Raw genomic sequence first — 15,343 nt, 5'->3', positions numbered from 1 at the left:
TAAAGGAGCACTCTGAATGTTCTGCCATTTGGGAGCAATCTGCAGAATGTTTTAGTTTTCTCTGTCCCTATGTGTTCTGAGGTGTTCATCCTCAGAAAAGGTTGAGCGTTTTAAGTGAGAAAAAAGTTCTATAATGGCAGGGTGTGAATTGTGGAGGAGATTATACATTTTAGATAGATATTTTCCTTTAGGCTGGGTTAGAGTTCCCTTTAGTTTTGATATTTCTCCAGCAAGCCCTATTTTCCTTGTCTTTCATTCAGTTGGAAGTATTGGAGCCAGCCTGTCAAATATATATGGATGTCAAAGTCCTTTCCTTTTAATTTATTAATCCCCCCCCCAATAACATTTGATATGTTGCCCAATTTCCCTTCATGTTTTTCTTCCTAAAGCCAAAGGCTTCGATGGGTGAAATGCACCAAGGAGTTGTAGGTTCCAGGATATATTTATATTCTATCCATGGTTTATATAAGGTCTGAGTTGTGTGGCTGCACCTTCTGGTCAGGTGTTGGCAAGGGATTGAATCTGGGTGCAGAAAAACAGAAAGGACACTTGTGTTGAGGGGTTTAGGAATACCTGGCTGCGAATAACACAGGTGCATCCTCCGCAAATTTGGAGTGTGTGCAGTAACTGAAAAGTTCATTAAAGGCAGGGTGTGAACTGTGTGGCTGTACCACCTGAAGGCATGTTTGGAACAGAATACATATTGGTGTAGGAAAGGCTGAAGCATGCATATTGCTGATGTATGTAAACAAACTGTGGAGAAACCTGCAATTTTTTATTTCAAAAGGAAAGAAAGTACTTGAGCAGCAGCTATGAAGAGGAAAACAGAAATTGTGGGAAATCCTGTAATTCTATTTACCTAGCATAGAGGAAGGGGGTGGGATGGTGGGGCTGTGTGGAAACCACCCTTCTGCAAATGGCACCAATGATGAAGCCGGGAACTCGGCTTGCCTTGCTCCAGGTCTCATTAGCAGCAGCAGAAGAAGAAGGAAGAGGAGGAGGAGGAGGAGGAGGAGGAGGAGGAAGGCACGGAGCAGCCAGCTCTTTGCTGCTTTCCAAGCAGAGCACCCTTTCTGGTTGTTAGGATCCCCTCCGCTTCTTTGGGAATTAATCCCTGAATGCACCTCCCTAATGACTGCATCAGATGTAGCACAGCCTTTGACTTCTCTTCTCTTGCGGAGAGAATGAAAAATCCAGATAAATGTGCTTGGGATTCTTCAAGTCCAGAATCTGAGTCTTGGGGATCACTTGCTGGCTGACTCCAGAGGCTGCAAATGGTTTCTTTTTCCTTTTTTAATTTTTATTTCAGAACCAAAAAATATTACAAACATCAAATTCAAAATCCATACTCATTTTCTAACACAAGCCTATTACATAGATTACCTAAATTAAAACAAATCTAATTGCTCTAGGCTTGCTTTGCTCTATGTATATACAACACAATTAACAAATTATATTATAAATTATATTATAGGTTCCCATATACCCCCCACTCCCCTTCACCAATGTGTGATCTCAATATTTTACTTCTTCCATCTTGTTGTGTTGTTATAATTTAATAATTATTCAATTGCTTCTAGTATTATTTTCTTGCTTACCCCTGCACGTTTTACACATTCTCTATTAATATTTCAATTCCGGAACTATATTTTTTCATGTTTTCCTTCACTCCATCCCACTTACTAATTATTCTCTGATTTGAGTGGCCTCTAATAATTGCTTTCAATTTTGCCATTTCTACAAACTTGCCGAGGTTTTTTGTCATCCTAATAGTGATGGGATATTCTGGCAGCTGCTGTTGTGGAATAGATTTTTCTTGCCTTTGGGGATGTCATTAGATATTAGGCTGAAAGATTTCATGAGGTGATCTACAGCAGGGTTGGGCAGGATAATAGCCCCAAAAAGAAACTGTTCTTTAATAACCAACTGCCTCAGTCCCTCAAATGTATCTACCTCCTTGCAGACAGCCAAAAGTTGAAATTTTGCGCCACCTTCGCAGCTACCAATGGTAGACTCAGAAGAAGCAGTTTTATCAACCTTCTGGAAAGCGCGTATGTAGGTTTCCGCATACAGTGCATATCTTTGCAAAGCAAGGCGTTTATACCGTTCATAGTCTAGCGCATGGGACAAAGGAAGATGGCCCACGAGATCCACCAACTTCCCACTAATCAACGCCCTCAGAAAAGACATATACTGTCTTGAGGGGACTCCCAGTTTCCAGCACGTTAGTTCGAATAAAGTCAGATAGCTCAGGAAATCAATGGGGGGTTTATACGCAGGGAAAAGACGTAAGTCAAAATCCCTCAGGGTAAACTCAGGAGTAACGCCCGTTGGAACCACATCTCGTGCCTCTTAGTCATAGCTGTACCCAGGGGCGCCGACTTATAAAAAATATTGGAGGGGCCCATACCGGGGTCCTGCCCCAGGAAGTTTTCTAAGAGCCGCTCCCGGCCCGTTGCTGCTGCTGCCACCCGCCTCGTGGCCCCCTCGCCAGCTTCTGGAAGGAGAGAGATGCGTGGTGGGCAAGGCAAGTGCCCGCCGCGCCTCGCCTCCCACCGCCCCTCGTGCCGGCCGCCCCCTCCCCTCCCTTCCCCGCGCACATGCGCTCGCTCGCTCCCCCTCCTCACCCCAGCTCTTGGCCGTTCGCCCCAGGAACTCGCCGCTGTTGGGGTTGTAGATGAACCTCCGCCACTCAGCCATAGACTGGCTGAAGGGCTTCTTCTCCTCCTTGGCCATAGCAAGAGAGAGAGAGAGAGAGAGAGAGAGAGAGAGAGAGAGGCTGGAAAGAGAGAGGGAGCTCGGCGGTTCGCGGGCGGCGGTTTTTCCCCTGCCGAAACCACAGCGGCTCCTCAGAACCGCTAAGTAACTCTCCCTCAGGCGCCCGGCGGGAGAGCAGAAGAGAGGAAAAGGAAAGAGGGGCTGCGCCAGTCGCACACACCGAGCAAAACTACTCGCGCCGCCTCTTTTACTACTGTAATAATTATTTGTTTTAACTCATTACTGAATGTATTTTAAAAGGTAACTATCGTCAAACAAGGAAAATAAAAAATACCAACATAATTTTGTGATTTTACAAAGCATAATATAACTAATAATTTTCTTAAATTATTGGGGGGGGCAGAGCCCCCCCAAACAATTTTTTGAGGGGGCTCGGGCCCCTCAGGCCCCATGGAGTTGGCGCCTATGGCTGTACCTTGGGGCAGGGTGATAACTCGGGGCTTGTCCATCCGGACGCTGAGGTTCCTGCCCTTCATACCTGTAAGAGGTTCTGGGATGCAGCCCGTACCCCTCCTCTTCCTTGTACCACTGAACTGGCCCGCGGGGCTCCCAAGACCTTTCTGGCGAGTATATCTGGGCTGCGCTAGGCGGTCGATACATCGTTGGTCAGCGACTTTCCTGGGGTGGGCGCTCCGGCTCTCGATAGTTGTCCTCTTCCCTTGTTCATTGCGGTGGTCCCTTCTGGTCATACCCCTCCTGTCTAGTCTGCGGGGCTGCAACAATGGAGTGACCCACTCAGGAATACTTTTCCCGACATAGGAATCCTCCCAGGGTACGACCCAGAACCTATTCAACGGCTTGGCCAGGCGAAAGCTCCATTCCCCTCGGCTGGGCCATCGGCAATGAACTTGACTCGAGTGGTTGAGGTTTGCAATTCACCCCTGGGTTTAACTTGGGACTTTTGCCAAGTACTAAGCTTTTCTTTTTAGTACTAAGCTTTTCAATATTTTGTACTAAGCTTTTCAGAGAGAGACAGGCACGAGAAAGGGTTGCGAAACACGAGTATGATGCAGCCTTTTTGGCTGTTAGAATCCCATCTTCTTTTTTGTTAATTAATCCCGGAATGAACCTCTCTAATGATTGTGCCTGATGAAGCACTGCATCTTTCTTCTCTCCTTTTGCAGACAGAATGAAAATTCTGTTTTTTTGGATGTGAAAAATGTCTTTATTTTCAAGTCCCACTGAATGAAGAACTGTCCAAGGAATGGCTTTTCCCACCCTCTACTGGATGGTCCCTGAGAGGCGGACCAAGGCAATGCAAGCCACCACACTCACAACACTCAACACGGTGAATGAGAGCAGCAGGAAGAAGCTGTTTAAATTCTTTCTTGGTCTTGTTTTGCAGAGTGCATGAGGTTTTTGTCTTAATTACAAAAAAATCAAATTACAATATAATGCAGAGACTTTTTACACATAGAATATTAGAATGGTTTCTTACCAGAAGTTAAAGAAAAAATATTCTTTTTTCCTTCATTTATTAATAAACCACTTATTCCTTTTGAAGCTATTGTTATACAAAGTTGCAGGATATGCACAATTTTCCGTCGCTAGGGTTTGCTCTTTCCCCCACCCCCCATTTCTTTTCTTTTCTTTTTTTGCTAAGTCCAAATACTAGATTTCTCTCTCCACCTTTTAAGACAAGTTAAATGCGACAATGAAAATTTATATTCCTTCTTTATATATCCAGCACAGAATAATCTCAGTCCAGTACTTAACAATCCTGACACAGCAAAACTCACAGTATCAGCAGCACACATTGAATGAATTTATTAATACGGTTACAGACCAGCGTCAACACACACAGTATCACAGATCATAAAAAATATCAGAAATACAAGGGACAATATGAATATATCAAGGCTTTAAATATAAAAATTAAAATTAATTGTTAGCGTGTCCCCTGTAATTAACATTTAGGGGTTTGAACATTATAGGATACCACTTGCTTCCAGCGATTGATTGCAGACGCACAGAATTTAGCTACATTTCATGCAGCACACATTGTCTTACTTCCATTGGCAGCACACATTGTCTTGTGTGTTGTGTGTGTTTGGTGTGTGTGTGCTTTCCTTGTACTGACATTGCAGCCTGCAACTTCCTCCCTTTATTTGCACCTCCAGGGGACACCAATCAATCCTAGAGTGCCACTCCTAGGCACTAAAGAGAATTCTGGAACCCATTTTAAAGCTTCCAGGAACTTTTATCTGTTTCTTAAATAACATTTTCCTAACACCCCCTCTCATTTGAACAGAAACAATACAGTAAACGGGGCTGCTGCAATTGGAAAGATGCCTTACTTGGTCATATGGCACAAATTGTTGGAGCCCCCTGGTATTAAAGTTTAAGACAAGCCTGCAAGGAGCACTCTGAATGTTCTGCCATTTGGGTGCAATCAAACTGCAGAATCTGAACTACACATCTGAACTTCCCATTCTTCTACCTCATTCACGACTAGCGGGCCATTTCCCTTGCCAGTCCCACTTCTCTGTGAAGTTATATCTCTCGATGTGACCGAGATGTGTCCTTCCATATCTGTCACATGTCCTGCTCGGCTACCTATGGCATGCGTCTCTTACAGCTGATTGTGACTGTCATTTGCTTCCCCATAGCAACAACCCAACAATAATTATTGTAGCTTCCCCACCGCTATCGTCTCCACCAGTTTTCCCCAGATTTGGAGAGGGGAGGGTAATTTATTATATACATAATTTGCTTTCGGGCTGCACTTCAAATGTGCAAAAGCATACACTCTGACAGCACCAGAAAAAAACAATAAGGTTAACAGTTTTTACTTGAATTGTCACATTGTGTTAAACACAATGAGCTTCACAGAAAACAGAGCATGGAATCTAGAAGCATCCTCAGTTATATGGTAATGCTTGATTGTAGTACTCTGACTCAACAAAATAAATAGAAATCCAACATAGTCATCACAATTAATTTACTAGTCTCTTCAAGACTGTATATTCTTTCCAGTGTTTTGGTCTCCTGCTATATATGTAGAAATACACTTTACAATACAAATTAGTTATACTGGGGGGAAATCGGGGGCTTATAAAAAATAAGATTTTCTACATAGCTTCCCCACCACTATCGTCTCCACCAGTTTGCCCCAGATTTGGAAGGGGCAGTATTAACATTCCAATTTTTCCTCCATCTTTCTTCCTCTTCCTCCCCTTTTGAGAAAAGGTCTGGGTCATCCGAAAAATTTACTTGCAAGACAGAAGTCACTGTCCTGTCCTTTTAGCTTCCGCTGTCCTTTGTGTTCTGAGGTGTGCATCCTCAGAAAAGGTTGAGTGCTTTAAGTGGGACAAAAATTCTTTGATGGTAGGATGTGAATTGTGGAGGAGATTATACATTGAATGGTTTTGCGCCATAGGCTGTATTTAGAAGTGTTGATTATTGTTTTGGTGTTCCTGGTTATTCTGTTAGGGCTTCTGTCCACCCCCACCCCCCTCAATGTTTCTTTCACACGGCATTACCTGTTGTTCCATGGAACTGTGTTTTTTCCATGTTTTACAAAGGAAATGGGGCTGCTGCAGTTGGAAAGATGCCTTACTTGGTCATATGGCACAAATGGTTGAAGCCCCATGGTGTTAAAGGAGCACTCTGAATGTTCTGCCATTTGGGAGCAATCTGCAGAATGTTTTAGTTTTCTCTGTCCCTATGTGTTCTGAGGTGTTCATCCTCAGAAAAGGTTGAGCGTTTTAAGTGAGAAAAAAGTTCTATAATGGCAGGGTGTGAATTGTGGAGGAGATTATACATTTTAGATAGATATTTTCCTTTAGGCTGGGTTAGAGTTCCCTTTAGTTTTGATATTTCTCCAGCAAGCCCTATTTTCCTTGTCTTTCATTCAGTTGGAAGTATTGGAGCCAGCCTGTCAAATATATATGGATGTCAAAGTCCTTTCCTTTTAATTTATTAATCCCCCCCCCCAATAACATTTGATATGTTGCCCAATTTCCCTTCATGTTTTTCTTCCTAAAGCCAAAGGCTTCGATGGGTGAAATGCACCAAGGAGTTGTAGGTTCCAGGATATATTTATATTCTATCCATGGTTTATATAAGGTCTGAGTTGTGTGGCTGCACCTTCTGGTCAGGTGTTGGCAAGGGATTGAATCTGGGTGCAGAAAAACAGAAAGGACACTTGTGTTGAGGGGTTTAGGAATACCTGGCTGCGAATAACACAGGTGCATCCTCCGCAAATTTGGAGTGTGTGCAGTAACTGAAAAGTTCATTAAAGGCAGGGTGTGAACTGTGTGGCTGTACCACCTGAAGGCATGTTTGGAACGGAATACATATTGGTGTAGGAAAGGCTGAAGCATGCATATTGCTGATGTATGTAAAGAAACTGTGGAGAAACCTACAATTTTTTATTTGAAAAGGAAAGATAGTACTTGAGCAGCAGCTATGAAGAGGAAAGCAGAAACTGTGGGAAATCCTGTAATTCTATTTACCTAGCATAGAGGAAGGGGGTTGTGGAAACCACCCCTCTTGCAAATTCCACCGATTATGAAGCCAGGAACTCGGCTTGCCTTGCTCCAGTTCTTATTAGCAGCAGAAGAAGGAGGAGGAGGAGGAGGAAGGGACGGAGCAGCCAGTTCTTTGCTGCTTTCCAAGCAGAGCACCCTTTCTGGCTGTTAGGATCCCTTCCCTTTTTTTTGTTAATTGATCCCTGAATGCACCTCCCTAATGACTGCGCCAGATGTAGAACTGCCTTTCACTTTCACAGTTTAACCCAGTGGCGTAGCGTGGGGGGTGCCAGGGGTGCCGGCCGCACCGGGCGCAACTTGGGCGGGGGGCGCACTCGCACTAGCAGCTCTCTGCCCCTACTAAAATCCACGGGTTAGGGTTTTTACAAACATCAAATTCAAAATCTATATTCATTTTCTAACATAAGCCTATTACATAGATTACCCAAATTAAAATATATCTAAATAATCTAAGCTTCCATTTGTTCTATGTGAATACAACACAATTAACAAATTATATTATAAATGATATTATAGGTTCCCATATAGCCCCACTCCCCTTCACCCATGTTTGATCCCAATATTTTACTTCTTCGATCTTGTTGTGTTGTTATAATTTAATAATTATTCAATTGATTCTATTATTTTCTTGCTTACGCCTGTATGTTTTACACATTCTGAAGTGGTTGTACAGAAACTGTGGAGAAACCTGCAATTTTTTATTTTCAAAGGAAAGATAGTACTTGAGCAGCAGCTATGAAGAGGAAAGTTTTAGGATATGGGGGAGGAAAGTGGGAGCAAAAGAATGTGGGGATAGGCAGAGAACCACAGAAGTCCAGCACATTCAAGTTGACAGTGTTGCAGACTATTTAGAAATACTGAGGGGGCTAAATCCCTGGGTGGCCAGGAGGTCTGCTCAGTGTGTCCTGCCTTGTACCTGCAGTCAGTGATTCCAACCAACTGAGGCAAGATTTTGATCTCCTGGGATCAGTAGATTCTGCAAATAGCAGGGGCATGAAGAATTTAATGGTTTTGTGCCATAGACTGTATTCAGATGTGGTGATTATTGCTTTCTTTTTCCTGATGATTCTGTTAGGGCTTACTTGCCTTACTTGGCACTCTGAATGTTCTGCCATTTGGGTGCAATCAAACTGCAGAATCAGAACTACACATCTGAACTTCCCATTCCTCTCCCTCATCCACGACTAGTGGGCCATTTCCCTTGCCAGTCCCACTTTTCTGTGAAGTTATATCTCTCGATGTGACCGAGATGTGTCCGTCCACATCTGTCACATGTCCCGCTCAGCTACCTAGCTTCCCCACCGCTATCGTCTCCACCAGTTTGCCCCAGATTTTTTTTTTGGGGGGGGGTAATTAACATTCCCATTTTTCCTCCATCTTTGCCTCACTGACCAGTCCCATTTCCTTGGCACTGTGTGGTCAACTTTCTCAATGTGGCCTAGATGTCTTCATCTACATCAGTCGTATGTCCCACTCGGCTGCCTGTTCCCTGAGTCAAATTAATTGTTTGGTCCCATAGGCTGGCTTAAGATGTGGTTTAAAAAACTGAGGATTTTGCTCTAGTTTGCTCTAGTTTGAGTTGCCAATCATTCTGGTTGCTTCCCCTTGGTTAAAAGTTGTTTATTTGTTTGGAAACCTGTTATGGTGAGAGGAATAAATATAATAAAGGAGGAATAAATCAATCTTGGTGTAGAAAAGGCCAGAAACTGTGCAAAACCCTGTAATTCTATATTAGAAAAATAGTACCATTGAAGTAGCAAATATTTCCACTGACTCTAAAACTTGGTTAACGACACATGGCCTGAGGGGTTGAGGTTTGCGCTTCATCCTGGGGTTTTTATTTAGACCTTTGCCACTGCATTTCTGAAGGAAAGGGGGGGGGGGAGAAGCAGGGGGATAAAGGGTTGTATATAAGAGTATTTGATATTTCTCCAGCAAACCCAAAACCAGCAGCAGAAGCAGGACGGGACGGAGCAGCCAGCTCTTTGCTGCTTTTCAGGCAGAGCACCCTTTCTGGTTGCTAGGATCCCTTCCTCTTTTTTTTGTTTAATCCCTGAATGCACCTCCCTAATGACTGCGCCAGATGTAGCACTGCCATCCACTTCTCTCCTCTTGCAGAGAGAATGAAAAATCCATTTGTGGGACATCTTTTCAGGCTGGAGCCCTACCATGACCAACATTTTAAATTTGGCTTGGCACCCTGTGATTATACTGTTTTTTGGTATTTTGATGTTGCTTATATTAGTGTGTGTTTTATATGTTAAAGTTAAACATTTGTACGGGGAAAAGGTACAGGTTTTTTTCCTCAGAGAGGGAAAGCGAAACAGATTAGCTAAGCATGGAAGAGGTAACCGTGTTGGACCAAGGGGTGGAGTTTATGGGCAATCTATCCGGAAGACATTTGTATTTCGAGGAGTTAGTGGTCTGACATGGTTACCCTTCCTGCCTTCTCTTTCTTCTCCCTCTCGATCTCCTGAGCCATGTATCAGGAGATTTTTAATGCTGGATGTTTTTAGATATGCTCTAAGCCCCACAGAGTCCCTTGGGAAAGGCAGCCGAATGGGTGGGGTATAAAGATGATGATGATGGTTTATTTATTACATATAGCTGATGTGCATACGGAAACTGTGGAAGAACTTGCAATGTTTATATTTTAAAAAGATGATTACTACAATCACACTTTTTCTGTTTGCACTTTCTAAACGGCTAATATTATAGTCCCTTGATGAAACCAAGTTAGCCCATGATATCTCAGACCACAAAAGCAACATTTGTAAGGGCAGTACAGAAATGACCAAGTGTGAAGCCTGGAGCACTTACAAGTGACACACACAAAATGTAAGCCACAAAGAGCAACGTGAAGGTGTTTCTATGTGATGGCTACCTTTGTGCCACAAGGTAAAATGTGCATATTGGTTGGCATTCCAAACCATTTTTCTCCATGGCACGTCAAAGCCTGAGAAAGGCTTGCAGTATCACAAAGATGGCAGGGCAGCCAAGTTAAAAAAACAACAACCACTAAGTTAGCAGCACCCCCAGTGCAAAGTCTCTGAGGTTTATGAGGCTCTTGCTGATCCGCTGCCTAGGCTTTAAGTTGCACCTCACTGGGAAAGGCAGCCTATGTAGTTTTCTGCCTTGTTTCCCCTCCTAGACAAGATGGAAATCATGTGATTCAGCTTGAACTGGATGACAAAGTAGTGGAATTCCCTCTCCTTCTTCAGCTTGCGGAAATCGTCTGCCCTGTGGTTGGCAGCATAGTCTATGGACCTCAGGGATGTCAGTGAGCCCGTAGAGCTTGCCCAGGAGCACTGGGAAGACAGTGAAGAAAGTGACTGAGTGCTAGATGAAGTTGAAGTGGCCTCCCTAGAAATGGGAAATACTTCTTTAGATAGCAGCCTCTGACTGTAAAACTTAGTTAAGGGCACATGACTTGTGGGCTTGAGGTTTGCACTTCACCCTGGGGTTGTAGCTTGGAGATTTGCTGAGGGGTCAAGAGGTGAGGAATTTGAGTCTGGTCCTTCCACAGGTTGGGAAGAAGGAGGTGGGAGGCTGTCTCCAATCTGAGAACAGAACAAGTGAAGTTCAGGGATGCAAAAGTCGGAATGGGCATTGTGATTCTGCTCTCTTCTCCTTCCAGCAGTTTCCTGTAGGTGGCAATCTCAATATCAAGAGCCATCTTTACATTCAGCAGGTCTTGGTACTCATGCCGATGACGAGCCATTTCTTCCTTCATGTTTTGGATCACTTCCTAGAGTCGGGTAATGTTGTCTTGGTAGTTAGCAGCTTCAAGATTAAAGTTCTCCTCCATCTCTCGCATGTGACGTTCAAGGGATTTGTTAGTTCCTTTAAGTGCATCCACTTCACAGGTGAGACTCTGAATTTGCCTGCGGTACTCATTCGCTTCTTGTTTGGCCTGGTGCAGGGCATCATTGTTTCCGGCTTGCTGTTATCAGCCAGGATGGACAAGGATCAAGAAAAAGCTGGTTGGTTTCACTCGTCCAAGCAGCCTGTCCGCATCCTAAGAGATAACAGATTGGAATTGATCCCATATAACATGACTAGACAGGACTCTAGCACTCTCCCGTCCCGGCCCTGCTCCCACGGTGGAGTCTACCTCCTTCCAAATTGGAGACCCATGTTCTACAATTTATCTGGAAGAGAATGGTGGAGTCCTCTCCATTACTAGATGCACGGGGTTAAAACATCTGATCCTTTCCCCTGTTCAGGTCTTTATTCTCTCTCTCTCTTCTATCACCTTTCTCACTGGAGAGAACCAAGTGCCAGGATCCCACACTTCCAGTCTGTTTTAAGAGGTTAGTGGCAGAGATTCCTCTCCTCTTTTGAGCAAAGTTCGGATGCCTGCTCTGCAGCTTTTAAAGAGAGTAGGGAAGTCTCAGCTGCAGGCGGATCTTGCCCCTTCTTCGCCTGTTCCTCTAGCACAATCTGCAGGTCAAAGATATAGTCGATGACATGCTGCAAGATTTCCACTTGGCTGACTTTAGGGCCTTGCGGGATCCTCGGCACCAGCTCGCGCAGCTTGGAGTAGCAGTCATTCATGTTGTAAAGGAGGTCCTTGGGCTCCTCCTGAGCTGGGCTCTGGTTTTCTTTTTTTGGCAAGACTCATCGCATTTTATTGAAGGCCTGTGCAGCAGGAGTCACTGTCCGAGGGGCTTCGTTCTGTTGTTCGTTCCCTGGGTGATGGTGAGGCTCTGATCAGAGAGGCAGCACACAGCTTGCTTCCTAGCAGCTCCTTACTGATCTGACGGGGCTGATTCCTTTCATGGCCATGAAGGAGGAGAAACCAGCAGGGATTTGCAGAAGGGCAGGATTTCCTTCCTTAAGGCAGGAGAAGCAAGCAAGCAACCTCGAGAGAGAGAGAGATCGATACTGCCCCTTGCTTGCCAACCTGGTTGATTCTCTATTGTGTGCACGCAGAAAATGCTTCCCTTTGCAAAAAAGCCCCATGTATATATTTTAAAAACAGAAATGCTAACTTTGCAGTAGCAAATACTTTTACTTTTACTGATCATAAAGTTGAGCGGTAGTTTTCCTCCTCTTCCTCTTCCTCTTTAAATTTTTAAAATTGGGTTTTACAGTTATGCAATGTTAAAATCAGCATAATCATCTTAACCAGAAGAAGAGAAAAGGATGACATAAAATCCAGTTCTCCCCTCACCCAAAGACTCCCCTCAACTTCCCCTTCTGGTTCTTTAAGCATTTACTAATTCAATTACATTATTTTATCTCAATTTCAAAGTCTTCTAACTAAATGCTCTTATATTATCATTTTTATACAATATTATTCAATTTCCATTGTACACCTGGTTGTTTCCCCCTCTTCCTCTTCTTTTTTAAGGGTTTTTTATTTCTTTATTTTTCAAAAAACAAACTCTTCCATAGCTGCAGTTTAGGATTCAAAATAACATCAACCATCCTGCTCTGACACTCTCCCCAGCTTGCCGCCTTTACCAGACTGCAACCTCTTCCCCCTAGGTCACCCATTGTGAAGACTCTCCTTTCAAACTTTGCTTTGTTTTCTGAACTAACTCAGAACTGCAGCAGGGGCCCCACCCAGCAGCTATCTGGTCCAGAAACCCATTCCCCTTGACTTTTCTTAATGGCCCATTCCTTCCTTCTTTTCTTCCTTCCACCACGTAGTTCTTTTATTATTAACATTTTAAAGTTTTTCAGTTGCACAAAATAAAGCTGTACAAAATAAAGTTGTACAAAATAATGGTGTGAGAGCCATGTCTCGTCTCCCAGGCACTTTCCCGACATGGGGAAGCTGGCCTGGCTTGTATTTTAATGCTTGCTAAACCTACTGTCTGGCATCCAGTTCTAACACACCACACGCCGGTTAAATTCTAACATTTACTGGATCCAGAAATTTAGGATGTCTGGCACCCACAAACTCATAACGCTGCGGAGAAAATGCTAGGCTGCCACCTCCTCTCAGGGTGGGGGTGGCAGAGCTGAGAGCGGTGAGGATCGTCCCCAGGAATCAACACTTCAGACCAACTCCCCACCAAGCATGGGAAAAGGGCTGGACCTTCTCCCCAGAGAATGAGGCTTGTTGGAAATTGAAGATCAAGCCATTAGTGTGGGCATCACAAAATTCCACACGACCCTCATCATAGTCTAGGGACACCCGGATCTTCCTGGGCTCATAAGTCAAGCTCAAAGAGGTCTGCTCAGGGTGGGTTGAAGCCCAGAAGGGATCAGATGAGGCTGACTCATCCTTTGCCTTCCCAATGGCCCAGATCCCCTCAGAAGGAAGCATGCTGACAAAGCCTTTGCGCCTGACAGACTCTTTTGCAACCCCTACGGCCCAGGTGGCCCATTCCCTTTCCTCCTTCTCCTCTTCCACCACCACCTCCCACCAATATATTCCTGAGGTGAATTTTGCATGGCCCAGTACGTAGAGCATGCTGTTGAATCTCCCAGGGTTGTCCAGCGTGTCCTGCCTTCCTCTTCTTCTTCTCAAACTCTTCACGGTATAAAAAGAAAAGGGTGTTTTGTTCCTGGCTCCAGAGTGACACTCACTTTGTTCAGTGCCTGCATCGGTAGCCCTTTGCATTTCTCCATGGTATCCTTCCGAAATGAATTTTTCTGAGTGTAAATTATGAGTCTCTCTTCCATGCCTGGAGAGATTTCCAGCAGTGTCCGCCTTCTTTTCAGCTCCTGAAACCTGGTCACTGTAGTCCCGATGCCCTTCAGGAACTCAATAGTGGCCAGTTGGCAATTCTTCTCCATTTCTGTGCGTCTCACACTGAGACCGGCGATATCCTCCGAGAGCTTGATGATATTTTTTTCCTTTTTCTTCTTCATCTCCTTCTCCAGATCCTCCAGCTCGGTCAGCCAAAAGCGCTGCAGCTCCTCCAGGAAGTTGCGCATCTGCTCAAAAGCGCCCATGATCTTGTTCTTCTCCTCCTCTAGCTCCGCCGGATATGCCTGGCTCTTTCTTCTTCAGCCATTTTCAATTCCATAATCACTCGTCTCTCTTGCACCAGAAACTGGACTATTTGCTTCAACTACTGTGAAGCCTGGTCCAGATTAATAAGTTCATGTTCGCTGTGCTTTTTCACCCTCTTGCAGACAATGCAGATGGGGGCCGTGCAAGCCCTGCAGAAAAGGTGCAAGGGTTCCCCATGTCCCTCGCAACCGGCTCTCCCCACCCGATGGGTTAACTTCTTCTTCCCCTCCAATTTTTAAAAATTATTTTCATCATTTATCACAAACGTAACATATAACACACACAACACAAAATATACATTACAATACTAAAGTAAAAAAACACAAAAATAATAGCCTTATTACTTTTAAAACTCAATTTTAAATACAACACAATTAACAGATTATATTATAAATGATATTATAGGTTCCCATATACCCCCACTTCACCCCCCAAAAATATTGTTAAAAAACTATAATCCAAAATATACATACAAGCTGCATATATGCAAAGTTGGGTTTTTTTGTTGCCCTTTTTTCTGACAGATCAGTCCACATTTGTCACAAGCTGCTGCAATGTTTGAAGTGTGCAATTTCAGCAAGAAATCTCCTGACCAGTAAATTAGCATGGAGAATCTGAGTGTTCAGAGCTTTAAAAATAATAATAATAATAACAACCTGCCCAGTCTCACACACAACCCCCACAAAATTTCTTCTTGTGCAAAGTTTCTTCTTGTTTCATACAGCAATACGATAGTTATTAAAAAGTGGGCTTGCTTTCACTGCCCCCCCCTCCCCGGCCTGCAATTTTTTTTTTCAGGCCATTGGAAGAGAATAACAGATTGAGGGCAGAAAGTTGTTTCTGGAAGACCAGTCAAGGCAACGGAAACTGGCTGGCCAGACCCATTCTCTTCCAGTTTATCTGGAAGAGAATGATGGTGGTCTCTTCATTACTGGATGCACAGAATTAATACATCTGATCCTTTCCCCAGTCAAGGTCCTTTTTCTCTCTCTTCTTTTATCTTCTGTACAACTGGAGAGGGCCTATGGAATCTATGACGTGTTGCAAGATTTCCACGGCTGACTTTGGTGCCTGGCGTATTTCTCCAGCAAACCCTATT

At 44.0% G+C, this 15,343-nt stretch overlaps 1 protein-coding gene and 2 pseudogenes across 24 annotated transcripts in view; 1 reads left to right on the top strand and 2 right to left on the bottom strand.

The window, feature by feature from the left end:
- LOC310836723 (putative G-protein coupled receptor 34) overlaps window positions 1-15,343 on the top strand; it is a 359,394-nt gene that overhangs the window by 279,320 nt on the left and 64,731 nt on the right. The gene's annotated exons all lie outside the window — the stretch shown is intronic.
- Window positions 11,507-12,053, bottom strand: LOC310836783 (DNA-binding protein inhibitor ID-3-A-like; annotated as a pseudogene). Its single transcript has 2 exons — window positions 11,931-12,053; window positions 11,507-11,865 (listed from the first exon to the last, which is right to left on the bottom strand). The product of its transcript is annotated as a DNA-binding protein inhibitor ID-3-A-like (transcript).
- On the bottom strand, window positions 12,559-14,342 carry LOC310836174 (zinc finger protein RFP-like; annotated as a pseudogene). The gene has a single exon. The product of its transcript is annotated as a zinc finger protein RFP-like (transcript).

Source organism: Podarcis gaigeae, assembly GCF_964106915.1.
Source record: "Podarcis gaigeae genome assembly, chromosome: Z".
NCBI lineage: Eukaryota > Metazoa > Chordata > Lepidosauria > Squamata > Lacertidae > Podarcis > Podarcis gaigeae.
This window is presented reverse-complemented; position numbering and strand designations above follow the sequence as displayed.